Below are 21,225 nucleotides of genomic sequence, written 5' to 3'. Positions count from 1 at the left end.
AGAATTGAAGGAGAAATGAAGAGATTTCCAGATAAATAAGCATTGAAGTGGTTCTCAATGAGACCTGCCCACAAGAAATGCTGAAAGTGCTCTTTTGGTCAAAATGAAAGGATGCTAGGCAGCTTTAAAAACAGAAAATTTTCTGGTAAAGGTAGTTTATAGACAAATATAGAAGCACCATTATGTTGATACACAGATCACTTTTAGGTCTGGTATAGAATTTAAAAGACAGGGGCGTCTGGGTGGCACGGCGGTTAAGCATCTGCCTTCAGCTCAGGGCGTGATCCCGGCATTATGGGATCGAGCCCCACATCGGGCTCCTCTGCTGGAAGCCTGCTTCTTCCTCTCCCACTCCCCCTGCTTGTGTTCCCTCTCTCGCTGGCTGTCTCTATCTCTGTCGAATAAATAAATAAAATCTTTAAAAAAAAAGAATTTAAAAGACAGAGGCACAAAAAATAACTGTAAACCTGTGTTAGTAGATACACGGTATAAACCCACGTAATTTGTGATTCAACCTAAAGTGGAAAGAAGCGGAGATGTAAAGGAGTTGAATTTTTGTACGAGGTTGAAATTGTCTTCAGTTAGGACTCTAAGATGTTTGATGTAATCCCCAATATAACCACCAAGAAAAATCCGTAGAAAATACACAAAGGAAATGAGAAGGGAATCCAAGCATGACACCATAAAAAGCTAGCAAAATATAAAGGAAGCTAGGAAGAGAGAAAAACAGGGACAAAAATAGTGATGAGACACAGAAAACCACAAAATGGCAATAGAAAGCCCTTGCCTATCGGAATAACTTTAAATGTAAATGGATTAAATGCTCTAGTGGGAAGACAGACCTATGTCCTTTTTAATCCATTCAACAATTTAGGTAAATGGGTTAAAAAAAAAGATCCAAGTAGACATGTGCACAGCAGTCTCACTTTAGATCTAAGGACACAGATGCTGAAAGGGGAAGAAGGAACGAAGATACTCTGCAAACGGTAACCAAACAAGAACAGGGACAGCTGGGTTTGCATCAGACCAAACAGACTTCAAGTCAAAAATGATGGCAAGATGCAAGGAAGGACATTATAATGATAAAAGAGTCAGATCACCAGAAAAGTGTAACAACTACAAATGGGAGGGCACCTACTGTCAGAGTTCCCTAATATCTGGGGAAAAGCACACATATGAACCAAATAAAAGAAATTCTTATAGGTTTTGTTGATATTTAGTTCACATAACATATACTTTTGCCATTTGAAGCGCTCCACTCAATGATTTTTAATATATTCAGAGTTGCACACTAGCACCACTATCAATCTTAGAACATTTTCATCAAACCGAAATAAACCTGGTAATCGATCAGCTGTCACTCCGTATTTTCCCCAAGCCCTTTAGACCCATGCAAACATTGGTCCACTTTCTATCTCTATAGGTTTTCTTACTCTGGACATTTTGTATAAACGGTATTATACACTACGTGGCTTTTTTTGGTCTGGATTCTTTCACTTACCATTTCAAGGTGCATCCTTCACAACACTCCATTTTTTAAAAAAATATTTTTGATGAAGTTTGATCTATTTTTTCTTTCATTGTGTGTGTTTTTGGTGTCATGTCTGAGAAGCTTTGCCTAAACAAAGGTCAAAAAGATTTACTCCTGCACTTTTTCTGAGATTTGTAGTTTTAGAGCTGTAATCCATCTGATTTTTTTGGTGAATATGCGTATACATTGTTAATGTACTTTTATTTTTGTAAGATGGATATAAAAGGATAATCACTAAATCAAAGGCCGTATGGATTATTTTCACTTTATACTGCCAAGAAATATTACAATATAATTTCATCAATTTATCCCCACAAAAAATAAGCATACAAGAAAAGGTTTACCACATCCTAGCCAATGGCAGAACTTTTCACTTTAATGATTCTTACCATTATGATGGAGAAAGTTTATCTATTTTAATTTGCATATTGGTAATTACAGATGGGTAAAAATATATTTTCAAAAGCTTTAGATGTTTGCTGTTAGTCTTCTGAAAATTGTCTATTAATATTCTTACTCACTTTTCTATCAGAAATTATTATTTTGTCCTTTCAGTGGCTTATCTTTTCTTTTTATAAAACTTCTTATAAAAAATAAAAACCACAATGATTTACAAAAATAATACATAACACAGGAAATTTTAAAAGTACAACTATGGAAAGAATTCAGAAAGTTTCCTGAGATAAAGAAAAAGAAAAAAAGAAAAAAGAAAAAATTCAGGCTGACATCAGAATTCTTAAGCTACCAGCTAAATGCAGACATAGAATAAAGCAGTTTCAGTCATGCAGACTGAAAGGTGTGGGAAACTGCATTTGAAAGTGTTGAAAACACCTTAAAGGGAAATATTTCAGGAAAAAGATGAATACATTCTCAAAGAAATGAGATAAGAATCACATAATTAAGAAAATGATACATAAATAATCTGGGAAAGTTTACCGGGCTTTGCAAAGTGGCCTCTATGCATCCTAGGGTGGCAGGAAAGAAACCACTGAATTTGGAAGAAAAACATTTAATTCAGTCATAATCTGAGTTTTATTTCTACTCTTTTGCAAATGGTTTATTTCTATATATTATGTTTATATAAAGCATTGACATATATTTTATGGATTTATGAATGTGTTTTTTTAATTGATAGGTATTTATAATCAGACAAGTTTGTAGGTGACTATTCTAAAATGGCAAAGTCACCTCAAAATGAAAAAGACACCCAAAACTAAAATGTTGAAAAATAGTAGAATCGTAGTCTGGTGAGGAGTAATAGGGGAGAAAAGAGAGAGGGATGAGCACAATGAAGGAAGTCTTTCATTCGGGGTGAAACTTTAGATATTTATAAGCTTTTGAAGTTATTGAAAAAGAACACTGCATCTTGTGTAAGTTAGAGATATTTATCAGAATAAAAATAGAATACATAGATTTCCTAAATGTGGAAAATGAAATATACGCCGTACAAGTAAAAAAAAAAAAACCTTATTAGAATTCATAAAATAAGAGAGCAAAATCAAGTCTTATTATGAGCAGTCATAAGAAATATAAAGTCACACAAACATTAATAAAGTAAAACAGTGTGCGTTGTCATCCCCAAGACGGCAGAGTAGAAGTCCCCAGCCCTCATTCTTCTGTAAAGATAGCAACTTAAAGACAATATGCGGACGAACTGTCCTTTGTGAGAGCTTCCAGCACCAGACAGGTGGCTGAGCACCCAGGGAGCACAAAACAAAGGAGCAGGTGAGAAAGTCCATTCGTTGCCTACCCTGATCTCTCCTACTTTCCAGAATCATGGAGCGCAACCGGGAGGAAACCTAAACGCCTGGCTTTCTCTCGGGATGAAGATAGAATAGAATGTGCATCAGTGTTAAGGATATTTGGGCCCTGGCGCAGGAACTGGTTTCCATCGCACTTGACTTGCAGTGCCAAAGGGAACAGAGGTAGAATTCGGATGCCAGGTGGGGCACAGCTTGTCAAAGCACCAGAGAGACTGAAGTACCAGATAGAGACACCAGGTGGAGCAAGAGCTCACGGGATCTTGAGAACAGGTCCAACCTCTTACGTGGGATTTATATGCATTAACCAAGATAGGACAAGTCCCCAAAAGAGGTTACAGAGGGTCCCAGAATCTCTAGCCATGCTGATTGATGGAGGTCTCCCCCTGTATGGAGCTAGTCTGTAAGGATAGGGAGAGATGGCCATTTTTTTCAAATGCCCAAATCTCAACAGAAGATCACAAGCACACAAAGAAACAAAAAAACATGTTCCAAATAAAGGAACAAAATAAATCCCCAAAAACTGATTTTAAAGAGATGGAGATATAGCAATTACCTGATGAAGATTTCAAAATATCTGCCTTAAAGATGATCAATGAGCTAAGACAGAGCACAGACTACTAAATGAAATCAGGCAAATGATTCATGAATAAAATGACGAAGCCATCAGAGAGACAAAGACTTTTAAAAAGAACCAAATAGAAATTCAGGAACTACTCTCTCCACTATTATTCAACATAGTACTAGAAGTCCTTTCAACAGCAATCAGACAACAAAAAGGGATCAAAGGTATCCAAATCGGCAGAGAAGAAGTCAAAATGTCTCCTCTTCGCAGATGACATGATACTCTATATGGAAACCCAAAGGAATCCACTCCCAAACTATTAGAAGTTATAGAACAATTCAGTAATGTGGCAGGATACAAAATCAATGCTCAGAAATCAGTTGTATTTCTATACACGAACAATGAGATTGAAGAAAGAGAAATTAGGGAATCCATTCCATTTACAATTGCACCAAAAATCATACGTTACCTTGGAATTAACTTAACCAGAGACGTAAAGGATCCATATTCTAGAAGCTACAAATCACTCTTGAAAGACATTGAAGAAGACACAAAAAGATGGAAAAATATTCCATGCTCATGGATCGGAAGAATTAACATAGTTAAAATGTCCATGCTACCCAGAGCAATCTACACTTTCAATGTTATCCCGATCAAAATACCAATGACATTTTTTGAAGAACTGGAACAAATAGCCCTTAAATTTGTATGGAACCAGAAAAGGCCCCGAATCACCAAGGAACTGTTGAAAAGGAAAAACAAAGCTGGGGGCATCACAATGCCGCATTTCGAGCTGTACTACAAAGCTGTGATCACAAAGACAGCATGGTACTGGCACAAAAACAGACACATAGACCAATGGAACAGAATAGAGAACCCAGAAATGGACCCTCGGCTCTTTGGGCAACTAATCTTTGATAAAGCAGGAAAAAACATCCGGTGGAAAAAAGACAGTCTCTTCAATAAATGGTGCTGGGAAAATTGGACAGCTACATGCAAAAGAATGAAACTTGACCACTCTCTCACACCATACACAAAAATAAACTCCAAATGGATGAAAGACCTCAATGTGAGACAGGAATCCATCAAAATTCTAGAGGAGAACATAGGCAACAACTTCTATGACATCGGCCAGAGCAACCTTCTTCACGACACATCTCCAAAGACAAGGGAAACAAAAGATAAAATGAACTTGTGGGACTTCATCAAGATAAAAAGCTTCTGCACAGCCAAGGAAACAGTCAAAAAAACTAAGAGACAGCCCACGGAATGGGAGAATATATTTGCAAAGGACACCACAGATAAAGGACTGGTATCCAAGATCTACAAAGAACTTCTCAAACTCAATACACGAGAAACAAATAAACAAATCATAAAATGGGCAGAAGATATGAACAGACACTTTTCCAATGAAGACATACAAATGGCTAACAGACACATGAAAAAATGTTCAAAATCATTAGCCATCAGGGAAATTCAAATCAAAACCACACTGAGATACCACCTTACGCCAGTTAGAATGGCAAAGATAGACAAGGCAAGAAACAACAATTGTTGGAGAGGATGTGGAGAAAGGGGATCCCTCCTACATTGTTGGTGGGAATGCAAGTTGGTACAGCCACTCTGGAAAACAGTGTGGAGGTCCCTTAAAAAGTTAAAAATTGAGCTACCCTAAGATCTAGCAATTGCACTACTGGGTATTTACCCCAAAGATACAGACGTAGTGAAGAGAAGGGCCATATGCACCCCAATGTTCATAGCTGCATTGTCCACAATAGCCAAATCATGGAAGGAGCCGAGATGCCCTTCAACAGATGACTGGATTAAGAAGCTGTGGTCCATATATACAATGGAATATTACTCAGCTATCAGAAAGAACGAATTCTCAACATTTGCTGCAACATGGACGGCACTGGAGGAGATAATGCTAAGTGAAATAAGTCAAGCAGAGAAAGACAATTATCATATGATTTCTCTCATCTATGGAACATAAGAACTAGGATGATCGGTAGGGGAAGAAAGGGATAAAGAAAGGGGGAGTAATCAGAAGGGGGAATGAAGCATGAGAGACTATGGACTCTGAGAAACAAACTGTGGGCTTCAGAGGGGAGGGGGGTGGGGGAATGGGATAGGCTGGTGATGGGTATTAAGGAGGGCATGTATTGCATGGTGCACTGGGTGTTATACACAACTAATGAATCATCGAAGTTTACATCAAAAACCAGGGACGTACTGTATGGTGACTAACATAATATAAAAAAAATATATTAAAAAAAAAAAGAAATTCATTAACCTACTAGGAAACCTAGGGCATGATATTAAATATGTTGAGCCATAATTTCCCAGTATTTTAAATAGGGAAATAAATAATTCCTAAGACTACCTTAGATTCTTTAAAAAAATGTTCCAGGTGAAATACTTGTCAACCAGACTGGAACGGATGGGTCAGCGATAGANGGAACTGAGAATAGAGTAACTGAATTACAAAATTCACCAGAGAGATTCATCAGCAAGCTTAATCAGAAGGAAGAGTCAGGGGCACCTGGATGGCTCAATTGGTTAAGCATCTGCTCAGGTCATGATCCTGGGGTCCTGGGATTGAGCTTCACGTTGGGGTCTCTGATCAGTAGGAGTCTGTTTCCCCCTCTGCTGCTGCTTGTGCTCTCTCTCTCTCTCACTTCTCAAACAAATAAAATCTTAAAAAAAAAAAGAAGGAAGAATCAAAGAACTTGAAGACAGGTCATTTGAAATAATAAAATCTAAGGAATAAAAAAAAATGAAGAAAGGGAGGGGTTTTATGGGACATTCACAAAAGGGCCAAAGTGTGTATTATGGGAGTCCCAAAAAGAGAAGAGAGAGGGAAAAAAATGAAGAAAGCCTGTTTGAAGAAATAATGGCCAACTATTTCTGAAATTCAAGGAATGAAATGCACAGGCAAATTCAAGAAATTCAACAAACTTCAACTAAAATAAACTCAGGCCAGCATTACCCCGCGCCAAAGCCAGAAAAAGATACTAAAAGAAAAGAAAATTACAGACCAGTCTCACTGAGAGATTATGATGCACAAATCCTCTACAAAATATTAGCAAACTGAATTCAACAACCGATAAAAGGGATGGCAGACAAGGACCAACAGGGTCTATTCCTGTAATGCAAAGATGGTCCAAAATATAAAAACCAATGAATGTAATACTGTAACATCAACAGAATGGAAGATAAAAAAACATAAGATCATCTCAACTGATGTAGGGGAAAGAACTGGAAAAAATCTCAACATCCTTTCATCATAAAAACACGCAAGACCTAGGAATAGAAACCACACATTTAAAAAAGCCATATATGAAAACCTCACAGCTGTCATCTTACCCAATGGTGAAAGCCTGAGAGCTTCTCCTCGAAGATCAGGAATGAGTCTCATCACTTCTATTCAACATAGTATTGGAAGTCCTAGCCACAGCAATTAGTCAAGAAAAAGAAATAACTCTAGCTAAGCCTAACCCTAAACAAAATGCGCAGAGGTCAGGCAGTCGGCTAAACAATGATATGTGGCACATGGCTCCCCCTGCCTGAAATCCCAATGAAGGCACAGGGAGGTGGGGTGACAGAAGCAGGTGAGTGGTGGCTGGGGGTGGGGGTTGGGTGGTGGTCTCAGGATGGAGGGATTACGAAGAAGCATCAGGGAACTTTGGGGGTGCTGGATGTCTTAGTTATCTTGATTGTGATAATGTTTTCACAGGTGCATGCATACTCAAAGCTCATCAAGTTAAACTCTTCAAATATGCACACTTATCCTATGCCGATTGTCCGCCAACGTGGCTGTTAAATAAAGTATTAGGAAATGTAACTTGTGAAGTCCTCGTGATGAAAACCCCCTTTCCCAGTCCTTACCCCCAGGGGTAAAATGGAATTAGGAAGCGAAACTTCCTGTTCCATGAGCATGAGGTACAGTGAACCAAGCAGATTTTTACTACGCCCGAAACAAGAGAATAGGGTAAAAATAGCAAAGTGGCAAAATCTGTCCTAAAGTGGCATTGGGGTTTAATGCAAGGGCTCTTTGCGAATTTACTTTGTAAAATGAACTTTTTCCCAATTTGAATGATGCCTGTAACGTCGTCAAGAGAAATCAGTGACTTTTGAGTGTAAGAAATGAATAAAAACACTGATTATACCAAATATCTGAAATTGATGTAGTTAGATAATACTCGTTTTTTTGCAGGTTTAAAGAATTAGCGAATTATTCACAGGTGTTAAGTGTGTGTGTGTGTGTACTTCAGGTTTTTTTCTTAAATAAAAGTGTCTGATAAGCAGTAGGAGAAGTTTAAATTCTAAGCTCCTAACAAAAAACACAGGTCTCTTAAAAAAAAAATAGAGGGAATCTTTTTACCAGACCTCCACTGCCTGATTACTCCATCCTTGGAGCACACTCCCAAAATTCTTGGGGGGGGGGGGCTTAACGGATCAACTGGAATGCTTTATGGCTCATTCTTTTCGTAAATAGAGAATATTCGTCTACCCCCCCCAAAAAAAGCAAAGAACAAAAAGCTGGCAATATTGCATTGAATTTGATATGTTGTCTTCACTTGATGTGCTCCTCAGAGGAAGGGTTCACAGCTATAAAGTGGTAGGAGATAGGAGAGAAATCCAGGGGACAGGAGCGTGACCATGAACCAACTACGAGGAATTAGATCAGTGTCTCCAATGGAAAGAGGGGCCATGAATATGGGGGAGAATGAGAGCTCTCGCGGGCGTACCAAGTGCACGGGGCAATCGGGCATCGGTAGGCAGCCGGGAATGGCTCCAGCCTCGGGCACCTGGAAGAGGAAGTTTGATTGGGGATGAACTGCCATCAGGGAAGGGTAAGGGGGAGGAGCAAGGGGAGCCAACTGCCCATGGTCAATGGAACACTGGCGATCCCCCCTGGGTCAGCACCACAGGACACTGCAGAGATCTGTGTGAGCAACACGACAGGCAATGCGTGTGTGGGCGCCGTGGGAAAACAATTACACCTTGAACATGGACGCGGTGCCTTCTGCCCAGACCAAACACCGCATACGCTAAAGAGCAAGACATTTCAACAAGAAGGAAGGTGACGAGGGACAGCACCAGACAGAGAGGAAGCAGGTGCTGGGGGAATAGAAAGTGGGCATCTGACAGGGCCTGGGGTCCGTGATAATTTCAGGGATCTGTGAATATGTTTCATTTTTAATTTCTTTGAAAATATGAGGAAAAGGAAGATTATGATAAATATATAATAAACTTAACCAGAGAATATCTGTCTTTATACTGACATGGTCATGATTTTGAAATGCGTTTTCTATCTTTGTTTTTCACAAAGGCAGCAGTGCCCCTGGCTCAGGGAAGGCGTAATGCAGCCCTGCACAAAGGAAGCTACCAGCAAGGCTTCCCATCTTAATAAATAATAAGCCAGAGGCCCATGCAGTGTCAGGGGTGACCCTTGGGCTTGTCCCGTGGATGGCAGTGTGGACGGCGATGTGAGTTTCCTGGACCAGGAAGCAGGCGTGGGGTGAGGAGTTGGGGACGGGTGTTTGCTATGAAGTCCTCAGAAGCCACCCAGCGGAGAGGAGCCAGTAAGAATGGGCAGGACCTGCTTCCGGGTGGCCTGCAGGGTCTTTCTGATCAAGACCCACCTGCTAAAAACACATGGCTGTCACCTTGACAGCAAGACACAGTTATTAAAAGGACAATAAAAAGACTTTCTTTAACTACATCTTCCCTTTCCTTCCGCATCTCCAGGGCGACACTTGAGAGGGGAATTTTAGTTAGATTAGTAAGAGTCCAAACACTCATCAGGGGTTGGGAAGATGGACCCCAACGCGCCCGGAGAGAACAGCGTCAGGATACACAGCCGAGGGAACACTGATCAAGCGGCACTGCTGGTCTACCTTCAGCAGATTGCCACAGAGGTCATAAAACAGTAGTATCCACCAATAACATGCTGATAAACGGCTTTAAGTCTTGCAAGACTTTTAACGCTAACACATGGTGCTTGTGGCATATTCAAACTCTCCCAGTGTTTTCCCGATGGGATTGCATCTGCTAGCCTCGCTTCCACGCAAGTGGCAAAAGTGCCCTCTCTGCACTTCAGGGTGAATGGGCTCATTCTGCTGTGAGGGTCTCTGTGTGAGCAGGCCTGGAAGTGGGGCTTGAAGAATCGGGAGGGTGAATAGATCACCACTCAGCAACCGGGGGTGAGTGTGGAAGGCAAGGGCCCTACACCAGAGCACATTGGCTTTTGAGGAAAAGGAAAGTGACCTAGAAGAAAAGGAAAGCTAGGTATGGTGGAAGGAAAGCCACTGTACTCCAGTGGTTCAGAGGACTGCTGCCATCTGTCCCCCCTCCCAGCAGGTGGGAGAGGAGGAGGGGAGGCCAGAGGAAGCACAGCCCTCACCCGTCTGCATCCCTGGTCCAGGGCACAGCTGGCTCTGTGAGCCGAGTACGTTGGAGAGCACGTGACATGCATTTCTTGAACAGAAGGTGTCGAGAGCTAAAAGGGGGGACATGCCTGGTCTCCATGTTCACACATCTGTCTCCTACGTTGTGCTGCCTGGTCTTTTCTTTCTGGCAATGCGCACCATTTATAGACAGATTTTCAGTCTTAGAATTTTTTTTTACAACTTTTTCTTTACCGCTTAATTTTTTTTTTTTTTTTGCCCCTTTCCATTCTTGAAAGGGGGAGTTCTCGCTGTATCACTAGGGTGAAGAGGTCTTTTGAAACGCCTCACAGAACCATCTGATCTTGTCTCCACTCTCATGTAGGGAGCTGGGCACAGACCCCCGGCTCAGGACAGGGTACCTGCCAGCCACCTGGCCGAGGGCTGCGGGGCAACCCCCCCCTCACCTCAGAGCTGGTGGACTGGTGTCCATGTTAGGGACACAGTTGGGGTTTTACTCCCAATGTTCTTGGGTGTATGCAAATCATGTGAATCTTAAGTCCTTCTGCATTATTCCTGGACAACAGATTTTATTTTAACTGAAAATCCATTGATTCCATATGCTTGTGTGATTTTGCAGAGACAACTTCCCTGTGAGGCCATGTCCCCTTCTGCTCAGGTGCTCGAGTCCGGGAAGGGTTTTGAGCAAAAGGGAGTCAAGGGAGGGAGCATTTGAGTTAACACTTCACAACTGTCTCCTGTTTCTTATGTACACAAGTATTTCCTAATTAAAATGCCTTTTTTTTTTTTGCTTTACAAACTATTTCTGCAGAGTTTACCATGAAAAGCTTTCTATCCATTCTCATTCTGCTTTATTCACCAGCAACATAAACACACAACTTTTGCTCCTGTTGATAGAAAATTGAAAGGAAGGAATTAGCAATTAAATGGGTTTCCTTGGAATGCTGACTTCTCATTTCTATAAAGGGCCATTTGAAGGATAGCAGAAGACAAACCAAAATTATAGGACAATGTGTATAACGTCTAACAGTTTTGAGCCAGAAAGAGGAGGGCTGCACTCCAGCTACACCCCTCCCTCAGCGTCTGCACCTCCCTCCCGGGGAGAGAGCCCCTGTGAGCTCAGGGGTGTCACACAAAGGACCGTCCCTTCATTTCCGTAAAGATTCAAAACTCCTGCCTCCAATTCCAGTAACAGCACAGCACACCCAGTGAGTCTTTCCTTCTTTGATTTCCAGCAGTCCTCATTGCCAATTAGCCATGGATTGTATAAGGCATCCGTTTATGAATTGTGCATTTAAATTACTTGGCGCGTGGCAAGAAGTGGGAGATTTGTAGGCACGCCAGTTGCAGTGAAAGAAAAGGAACAGTAAACAAAGGGGAGTGTTGAGTTAGACGTAAAGGCGTTTTAATAAAAGGAGCAAGGCGGGTGCCCTCAAATATGAGGAAGCAAGAGAAGTTGGCAGTGGCATTTCTAGAAGGAGGTGCTTGCTGAGCCAAACAGGAAACCATGGCTCTTTCTTGTCCTGTATGAGCCCTTTAGGAGAAACTGGTGGGGGGGTGGATTTGCACTGCCCGTCCCAGCTTGTCAGAATGCGCTTTTTTATTGCTATCCTAATTTTAATATATTAGATAGTGGTATACCTCCTGGGGAGTCTTGGTTAAAGAACACAGTTCACCATCATACACCGACCCTTTGCCACTCATGCCTGTGGCTGTCTCCTTCCTTCCGATCTAACAGGCAGGTGACACGGCATCCGTGTGGGCGCAAGAGAAAGGGAGGAGCTCCCGGAATGGTTCTGAGGGAGTTTCCCGGACCGACTGCAGGTGCACTGAGCTCCCGGCACGCCACGTCTACACTGCCTGCAGCACGGCGTGCTGTTTGCCAGCAGCTTTGAGAAAAAGGCCGTGAGTACTGAAAAAGAAGCAAACCACAGCTGATTCTACAGGGAAAAAATAGATACATAGCCACAGAACTACTCCCCTCCCTGCACGTCCTGCCCTTGGAATCCGGCGACTCTTCATCTGTTCATTAGACGAAATCAACCACTGAGGAAGGAGAGATGTCTCAGGCCTCTCTCTGGACGTCTGGTTCTCCCCTGGGGCTTGCGTTTGCTTTCCGGCTTCCTGAGAGCTCAGTTTCCACTAAGGAGCATCCCGGGAGACCATGGAGCCCAGCACTTCCTCTGCTGGAGACAATAGCTCGGTCATTATGCAATGAGCGTTTCCCCAGAGGCTCAGCAAGCGCTCTTCAACTCCAGTCTATTTCCGAATCTACTTTGCTCTCCTGAAGTTCCCGGGACACGGTCAGGACCACCCGAGTCTGCATGGTGGAGGCAAGGAAGGAAGACTTGTTGCCTGAGACCCACAAGCCGCCGGTGCTGTCTGAGGCTGGGCCTGTGTGGGGTGGGGTGGGGGGCTCTGAGGGTGAATCCACGAGTCCTGGTTCTGGGTGTCCTCGGAGGCGTGTGAGGGCGGGCGGACGCGGAGGATCTGGGTAGACAGGCCGGCCAGCTCTCAACATGACCAGGTCAGGAGTCAGAAAGCATTCAAGGGCTGTTACAGAACTCGGGAGGCAGGGGCCACATTTCAGGAGATGGAAGACAGAGGGAAAAGCATGGACACAGGGAAACTTGAAGGTGAGCTCCCAGTGAGTTTCAGCCCCTTCTCTCCGGATGCCCCGCTTGCCTGTGGCTTGTGGGTGGCCTCTTGGAGGGGGAGCCTGAGCGCTCCTGCTCAGGGCGAGAGGAAAGCATTGCTCACCACAAAAAACAGACCTGGTCCTGGGCAGAGGCCCCCCAGCAGGACAGCTGCCATTCCGAATGGAAGGAGCCTCCAGGGAAGAGTGTCTCAGGACCTGTGTCAGCTTTGACTAGCATCAGAATCCCCTGAGAAACTCATTCCCAAGCAGATTCCCTGGATTCTATCCCAGACCTGTCCCAGGCCGACCCTCCACGGGCCTGCAGGAGGGGTGGGTTCCAGCCGCACTTCAGTTTGCCAGCCTCCCCCCTGCACGTGGATGCCACTCTTGGCTCGACTTCCGGCTCACTAAGGACCTTCCACAGCAGGTGTTCAGCAGCCCAACAGGGATGACTGTTCCCCGTCTGGCTATCGGGTAAAATAAGAGACAATTCCTTTTTGAACTTGAAGGTTGAGCCCAACGGTTACCAAGGTGAGCGCTCCTCCGCCGCCCGCCGTGGTCCACACCCGTGTTCTCGTGTGAGGTGCTTGCGGGGGACTGTGTTGAGCAAAATGCACTTCTCCAGACTTGCTAAGTGCACGGAGAACACACATCACGTATTGCAAGATACACAGGGCATGTGTGTCCACGTAAAATCGGTTCGGATGAGTCCATACAAGGAAAGCTCCCTTCTGACAAAGGTCATCTGGGAGGCTCCAGGAGGCAGCAGGATGGGCTCGGCCTTTCTGTCACCTGCGTAGGGCTGGCAGGTGGGAGTGACCCGTGAGGCCCAAGTGACCTGACGGGATGAGAACGGGAGAGACAGGGCAAGGTCTGGAGCCAGATTGTTTTTTTACACCTAAAAAAACAGGAAGTTTATTTTTCTTAATAACATTTATTTAGCAGAAGACGAGCACACCATATATTTTTATGATCAAAGATATTTTACATTAAAGAGTAGCTTCGATTACTAAGCCAAAATGCAATAAGTCAAAAAACACGAGCACAGAAGAGACGTCAGACCCTTCCTGCTTGTACGGACATTCAGAGAAGTTGCTTGTGGTTTAGGCTGCACATGGGGGCAGCCAGCTTCCTGGCAGTTTCCCTGCACGGGTCCCCCCTGTACCCAGCCCCGGCTCCAACCTGACATGCTCAATGCACATGACATGCAACTCGGCTGGGGAACGAGCAGGCGGCCGTGACGGCCGTGTCTTGGCCCGTGATGTGTTTTGCAGTTAGACTGAGAATGATATCCCCTCTGGGGGACTTACCATCACTTACTCAACAAATCCTTTATTGATCCATAGGTTTATTCCCATGACAAGGATACACACTCTTGCACACTTGTGCTGAGTGCATCACACGATTATAAATGGACATGGGGAGGCCAACTACATCCATTTCAAAGTACGCATGCTGTCAAGTTGTCCTGTGTGATGGGGGCATCATTTTCCCTCCGCCATCGATGGCATGTTTCACTTACCCGACATCAGCCCATCAGTGAGCAGACTTTTCAGTCTTGGCCAAATGTGTGAATGAAAGATGATGTCTCATAACTGATTTAATTTGTATTTCATGAACTAGGAGTACGGTCAAGTACCCTTTCTTGTGCAGAGTGACCATTTTTAGGTCTGGTTTTAAATATCTGCTCACCCACTTTATGTATTCTGTTGACTTGTGGCATATAGTTTGTTTTTTTTTTTTATTCGGCAGAGATAGAGACAGCCAGCGAGAGAGGGAACACAGGCAGGGGGAGTGGGAGAGGAAGAAGCAGGCTCCTAGCAGAGGAGCCTGATATGGGGCTCGATCCCAGAACGCCGGGATCATGCCCTGAGCCGAAGGCAGACGCTTAACCACTGTGCCACCCAGGCGCCCCCATGGTGTAGTTTTTTAAGCAGTTTTTGTATGTTTTGGAAATGACACCATTGTCATTTGCCTTTGAGCTTGGGCCCTCTTCCAGCTGCACCCTGGTCTAGACAATACCTCCTTAGCACAGGAAATGATTTGGCTGGAACTGTCGATGGCATTCTGAGAGCATTCTCTATAATGTAATTCGATTTCCCTCTTCCTGAGCAAGACCATTTCCTACTCTGTGACAAGCACCTTCCATTAACTAATGACCAGGAGCCCAATCTCAGCAGCTCAGATGATCATAAGGTAGGAGGGGGATTTCAAGCATTCTTCTCATCAGTGACTTTGGCTAAAATAAAATATTTTGCTGGGTAACTTCTAAAGCATATTGCTTTCTTAGCAATCATATTCAACTTACGAAAATGTTGACATATTAGAAAAAAGGAAATGCACCAGAAGGAATAGTTTGTAAAAAAACAAAAACAAAAGAAAAAAAAAAAACAAGTGTTAGGTGCAGAGCATTATCTGGGAGTCGAGAGGATTAACAGAAAACATATCGACTGAGGTTTCCAGGACAGAACACAGGATGCACTCACATAATGGTGCGTAAGGGCATTTGTAGCAGAAAGAGCTGCACGCCGTCCTCAGTCACCAGGTCTTGGAACTCTCTTCGGAGCTACTACTGGATTCGACGTTGGGCATTCAAAATGAGCCATTCAGACTCAATCCTATGTGGGGGCTTGGAGTGTGGAGAAACTGACATCTCCAAATGCAATCACGGCCACCCCGAGGCTTCCTGATGGTGGTGAACCTTAGTGCTCAAGGGGAAAGCCTCATACCGACCACCCAGAGAGAGGAGTTCTGATGAAGCCTTAGCTTTAAGAAAGAACAGCATTCGCTTTGAGTCTCTGGTCAGCAAGGACAGGAGACAGGAAAATAAATGAGGAGGAGGTTACGGACCTAACGAAGTGAGTTGACATCAGTAGCATATTCCGGTTGCCCCCCACCACCGGCCATCCATCCATAAAGCCCCCCTACACCCACAGCCCTGGGCGATGCCCCTTGAAGGCACTACTAACCCAAGTACACACACAGCACTGCTTTTAGCCTGACTCTGGGGTTTTAGACAAAGGCAAAATAGTAGCATGATTAAAACATAGCTGGTCTAGGGACCCAGATATATTTTAATTATGTTATTCTTAGATTATCAATCTTTAGCCTGAACTTCTTTTTCTCTGTGTGACAAAGGCAAAAATTGAACTAAGAAGAAGTATTTAGTCCAGGTTTCTTGACCTAACGTTATACACTCATATACTGGATTACGGTTTCCATCTAGAAGATGCGAATTTACAAGAGACATTGGGCCTCGGAAGCAGCCTGGCACGCCCAGCTCTGTGCGACATGCGTGAGTGGAGACCCTGCGTGAAGTGCAGCTGGCCGGGTATCCCCCGAAAGGCTCACCTAGACATTCCAGATGGCTGAGAAATCACACAGGTGTTGGTTAATTTGAAAGGTTCGTTCATGGCTAATTGCCTGCAAGACTTTCATAGGGAAACGCTTTCGAAGGGGAAGGGAAGCATCTAACACCTGATCATAAGAGGGAAATCTTAAAAACAGAGAGATTTTTATATAACTATCCATACTGGATCCAGATAACAAAAAGTTGACCACTTCCGCAAAATGGTTTTCTTTGCTATTTGCTTCCCCGTTCCCCAATGGTTGCTAGAATTCCCTTAGAAACTTGTCCTACGCAGACCTTGAGAGGCTCATGTCTATTATGATGCAGAATATGGGATGAGGACAAGTCAGGACACACTTGTCACAGCTCAAACACAAATCCTGGAGATGAAAACGTCCGGCCTGCCCCACTACCACCGTGCCCTGAATTTCGGCGGTGGACAAACCAATAAATACCCATGGAATTAACAACTGATCTTCCAGTGCCTTCCTCTTAAATAAAAACTGCTACGTAAGAGTCACCAGGCTTACAGAGAAACTCTGACAGAGCAAAACCTATGGGAACAAAGACAAACAGGAAAAGAAAACATTATAGAACTGACAAGAAGGGAGAGATGGCAGGGGGCAAAAGAAAGCTTCAAAGGAACCATAACTAACATTTTGGAGGAAGACAGAAGAACAGGTCATATTCTTAAAGAAAGGAAGATAAAGACACAGGTCAGGAGCCAGGATCCGACATCAGAGAGAGGAGAGGAGAAACCTCAGGACCAAAGGGAAGGGAGGCCCAGAATCCCACCTGTTCACTGGGCCCAGGAACAGCCAGCAAAGCCAGAGGAGGGGCAGAGGCTCTCCAAGACATGTCTCCAAAGGAAAAACAGCCCGAATGCTCAGTGTCCCTGACTCTACTCAAAGGAACTGTCCCACTTGGCCAGAGGGTTTGCCAGTGATAGAATCATCAGGACCGAGACCCTCAGTGTTTCCAGTAGCTACTACCATGGGATAAACCCCAAAACTTCGTGGCTGAGCATCACTGACTGCCACCACCCAAGGTCCTGTGGGCTGACCAGGCTCAGCAGGACTCACCCGGGGGTCTCTTTCTCGGTTACCGTCAAGCATTGGCAGAGACTGTAGTCACTTGAAGCGTCAGTGGACGGACACACAAGGAGCCATTTCTCTTACACAGCTGTGCCTGGCTGCTAGGGGAACAGCCCGAGAAGGGCCAGGCATCACGTACTGTCCACACAGCTGCCCACAAGCTGACTGATGCTTCCTCACACCCACCAGCAGCTTTCCCCAGAGCAGGTGTTGGAGGGATCAGGTTAAAGCTGCAAGACTCCTTACAACCCAGCTTCAGAAGGCTCAGAGCATCACCTCTATCACATTTGTGGTCAGCCTAGCCCTGATGCAAGAGGAGAGAACCAGGCAAAGTCATGGAACCTGAGAGGTTTAGTTCATCGGGCGCCATATTTGTAAGTGAGCTCCCACATCAACCCAATGAAGTAAGGCAAGAAGAACGTCGTGTTGGCTGAGAAGGTGCATGTAAACATAACTGCATGGCGGAGAACAGTGATCAGGTCCTAATAACCAAGGAAACGCTAGACATTGATTTAACTTTATAGCAGGTATGCCAGGCTGAGAGAACAAGGCTGGGCTGTGGTGTGGGGTCAGGTGGGGCGCAGAACACAGGTCGGGAGGAGGTGGTGAGGGGAGACAGCTCGGGCCTGCGCAGGTGGACACGACCCCTTCACTGGCTTTAAGCTGGGCTCCGGAGTTCTTGACCCACGTCCCCAGGTCCTGCATCTGATTAAGAACAGACGTGGCGGTCTGAATGCCCAGGCTCCTGGGAAGACACGTCCTAGGCACACGTCTGATTTTCTACCCGGGACGCGTGCAAGCCGCGGGGTCACTGTAGGATAGGGCGGTGCCTCACAAAAGAGAGAAAAAACGAAGAAGCGAAGCCTTGCTTTCATTACTATTCTTGGGGTATTCACTAAAAATACTGAAATTCCTCAGTAAACTGGCAAACATGAATACAGCCCAGCCCAGTGTGAGAATTTGGACATTTTCAACTTTCTAGACTCACAGGGATTCCTGCTAAGCCCTTGAATGTTGCATTTGAACTTCAAGGATGTGTTTGGTCCATCCTGAACAACCTTTCCTTACAGGATATTTGCTTCAAAACCAGTCATGGCTCAGAGAGAAATCTTGGCAAGAAAGAAAAATATCGCATGGTTTTTTTTGCCTGTATTTTAACTCTAGGACGCCATCTGCTGACCATACATTTCTATTTTTTTAATTTATTTTTTTAATAATAATTTTTTATTATGTTATGTCACTCACCATACAGTACATCCTTAGTTTTTGATGTAAAGTTCCATGATTCATTACTTGCGTATAACACCCAGTGCACCGTGCAATACGTACCCTCCTTAATACCCATCACCAGCCTATCCCATTCCCCCACCCCCCTCCCCTCTGAAGCCCTCAGTTTGTTTCTCAGAGTCCATAGTCTCTCATGTTTCATTTCCCCTTCTGATTATCCCCCCTTTCTTTGTCCCTTTCTTCTCCTACCGATCTTCCTAGTTCTTATGTTCCATAGATGAGAGAAACCATGTGATAATTGTCTTTCTCTGCTTGACTTATTTCACTTAATATTCCATTGTATATATGGACCACATCTTCTTTATCCAGTCATCTGTTGAAGGGCATCTCGGCTCCTTAATATTCCATTGTATATATGGACCACATCTTCTTTATCCAGTCATCTGTTGAAGGGCATCTCGGCTCCTTCCACAATTTAGCTATTGTGTACAACGCTGCTATGAACATCGGGGTGCATATGCCCCTTCTCTTCACTACGTCTGTATCTTTCGGGTAAATACCCAGTAGTGCAATTGCGATCATAGGGCAGTTCTATTTTTAACTTTTTAAGGGACCTCCACACTGTTTTCCACAGTGGCTGTACCAATTTGCATTCTCACCAAAGGCAAGAGAAACAAAAGAAAAAATGAACTTGTGGGACTTCATCAAGATAAAAAGCTTCTGCACAACCAATGAAACAGTCAAAAAAACTAAAAGGCAGCCCACAGAATGGGAGGAGATATTTGCAAATGACACTACAGATAAAAGACTGGTATCCAAGATCTACAAAGAACTTCTCAAACTCAATACACGAGAACAAATAATCAAATCAAAAAATGGGCAGAAGATATGAACAAACACTTTTCCAATGAAGACATACAAATGGCTAACAGACACATGAAAAAATGTTCAAAATCATTAGCCATCAGGGAAATTCAAATCAAAACCACATTGAGATACCACCTTACACCAATTAGAATGGCAAAAATGGAGAAGGCAGGAAACAACAAATGTTGGAGAGGATGTGGAGAAAGGGGATCCCTCTTACGTTTCTATTTTTTAACCATTCCTTTTGATTATATTGGGTGAATTCATAACCAAGAAAAATTAATTGGATTATGCATATCAGCTTCCATCCCAAGATTTGGCTGAGCTGATTTACCATTACACCGTTGGAAGTAAAATCATGAGAATAATAGCTTTTTAACATGAAAAGAACGTCATCTCAATTTGGCAAGGGGACAATGCAACGTGCCTGCTCAGACACAGGTGTAACAGCACCTAGCTAACAAGGTAAGCACAGAAATACACCCATGGGAGGACCAGAGATGTGGGCAAAGACCCGCGTGCGTGGCTGTTCACACTGGCTTATTTGTAACGCTCTTTCCTATACCTGCAGAGAGGTAAACACATACACACGAAATACAACTGTTAGAGTTTTCAATTAAAATTAAAAATTCAAGAGTGATGTGGGAAACGTGTAGGATACAATGGTAAGTGAAGCAAATCCAGAAACTAAACAGAATTTGCAGTATAATCCCAACTAAGTGCAAAACAGATTTATTTATACGTCAGCATAAATGAAATAATTTAAAAGAAGCTGTGGATGTGGTAAAAAGATAGTTTAATTACAGTTTCTTGTCATGATGTTTTCGTGTTTCCAAAAATATGTCTTTCCTTTCACTCCTGTAATTAGGTAACGTAAGTATTTAACGTAGCACATGATTTTTATCGAAAACAAATGTTGCAGATGGAAAAATAAAATTGCATACTTTGCTGCGCCCTCGTGGGTATAGGAGAAATTGCACCTAGAAGCTAACTTTGTCATAAAAGGTCAACTTCTTCAAAGCAAAACCAAGGAAGGGCGTGGTAGAGTAGAGGGGAGGAAAAGACAACAGGAATGAAGTCATGCAGGCAGCAACTGGACTCGAATACACCAAGCCTCAAATTGTCATTGTAAGTAGAATTGTTCTGCTTAGTACTCAGGCATACCACACCATCTGTTGAAAAGCTCACCTCTACATGGCTTCCTTGATTTGACCCTGCATTCCCTCTACTTTCTCTTCCAGGACCACCTGCTCCCCACGCCCCAGCCTCTGCAGCCCCTGCTCCTCACTGGCAGCCCCGGTCTGCCCCCACCTCAGCGACATTAGTTGATCCTGGAGGATCACAGCGGTCTTTTTGCTGAAGCACCTGACCTCCTCTGTCTCCTCCCTAAAGCCCGCATGGGTTTTCCTCTGGGTTCTCTGAGCCCCTTCCAAAGATCGAAGCCACGCTCCAACGCTACTCTTTCCAAGTCCGTCCATTGCCGAACAATCCTCAAATGTGTTATGTTATTGGAAATAAAACCCGTATTTCCTTCAGTTCTCTCTGTTTTTGCTTTATGCGCGATGCGCTCCTGTGCGAGGCGCCTGGCTGTTTCTAATTGTTAGGTCTCGGTGGACTGACCCCTTTATCGGTATAGGATGACCTTCTTTGTCTCTTTTTATTGTTTTTAGTTCAAAGCCTATTTTGTCTGGCGTAAGTATAGCTATCCCTGTTTGCTTGTTTTGTTTATCTGTTTGGCCGGTTGGTTGGTTACCATTTGCTTAAAATATCTTTTCCCTCCT

The 21,225-nt window shown here is 43.8% G+C and overlaps 1 long non-coding RNA gene across 1 annotated transcript; it reads left to right on the top strand.

Annotated features, from left to right (window-relative positions):
* The first annotated feature begins 20,425 nt into the window (after positions 1-20,425).
* On the top strand, positions 20,426-20,979 carry LOC117796957. The gene is made up of 2 exons (XR_004621749.1): positions 20,426-20,572; positions 20,686-20,979. It is a non-coding gene; the product is annotated as an uncharacterized LOC117796957 (long non-coding RNA).
* The last annotated feature ends 246 nt before the right edge of the window (positions 20,980-21,225 follow it).

The sequence above is a fragment of the Ailuropoda melanoleuca genome, chromosome 17 (genome assembly GCF_002007445.2).
Source record: "Ailuropoda melanoleuca isolate Jingjing chromosome 17, ASM200744v2, whole genome shotgun sequence".
Taxonomy (NCBI): Eukaryota; Metazoa; Chordata; class Mammalia; order Carnivora; family Ursidae; genus Ailuropoda; species Ailuropoda melanoleuca.
Note: the sequence above shows the minus strand (reverse complement) of the source record. Positions and strands in the feature narration are given on the sequence as shown.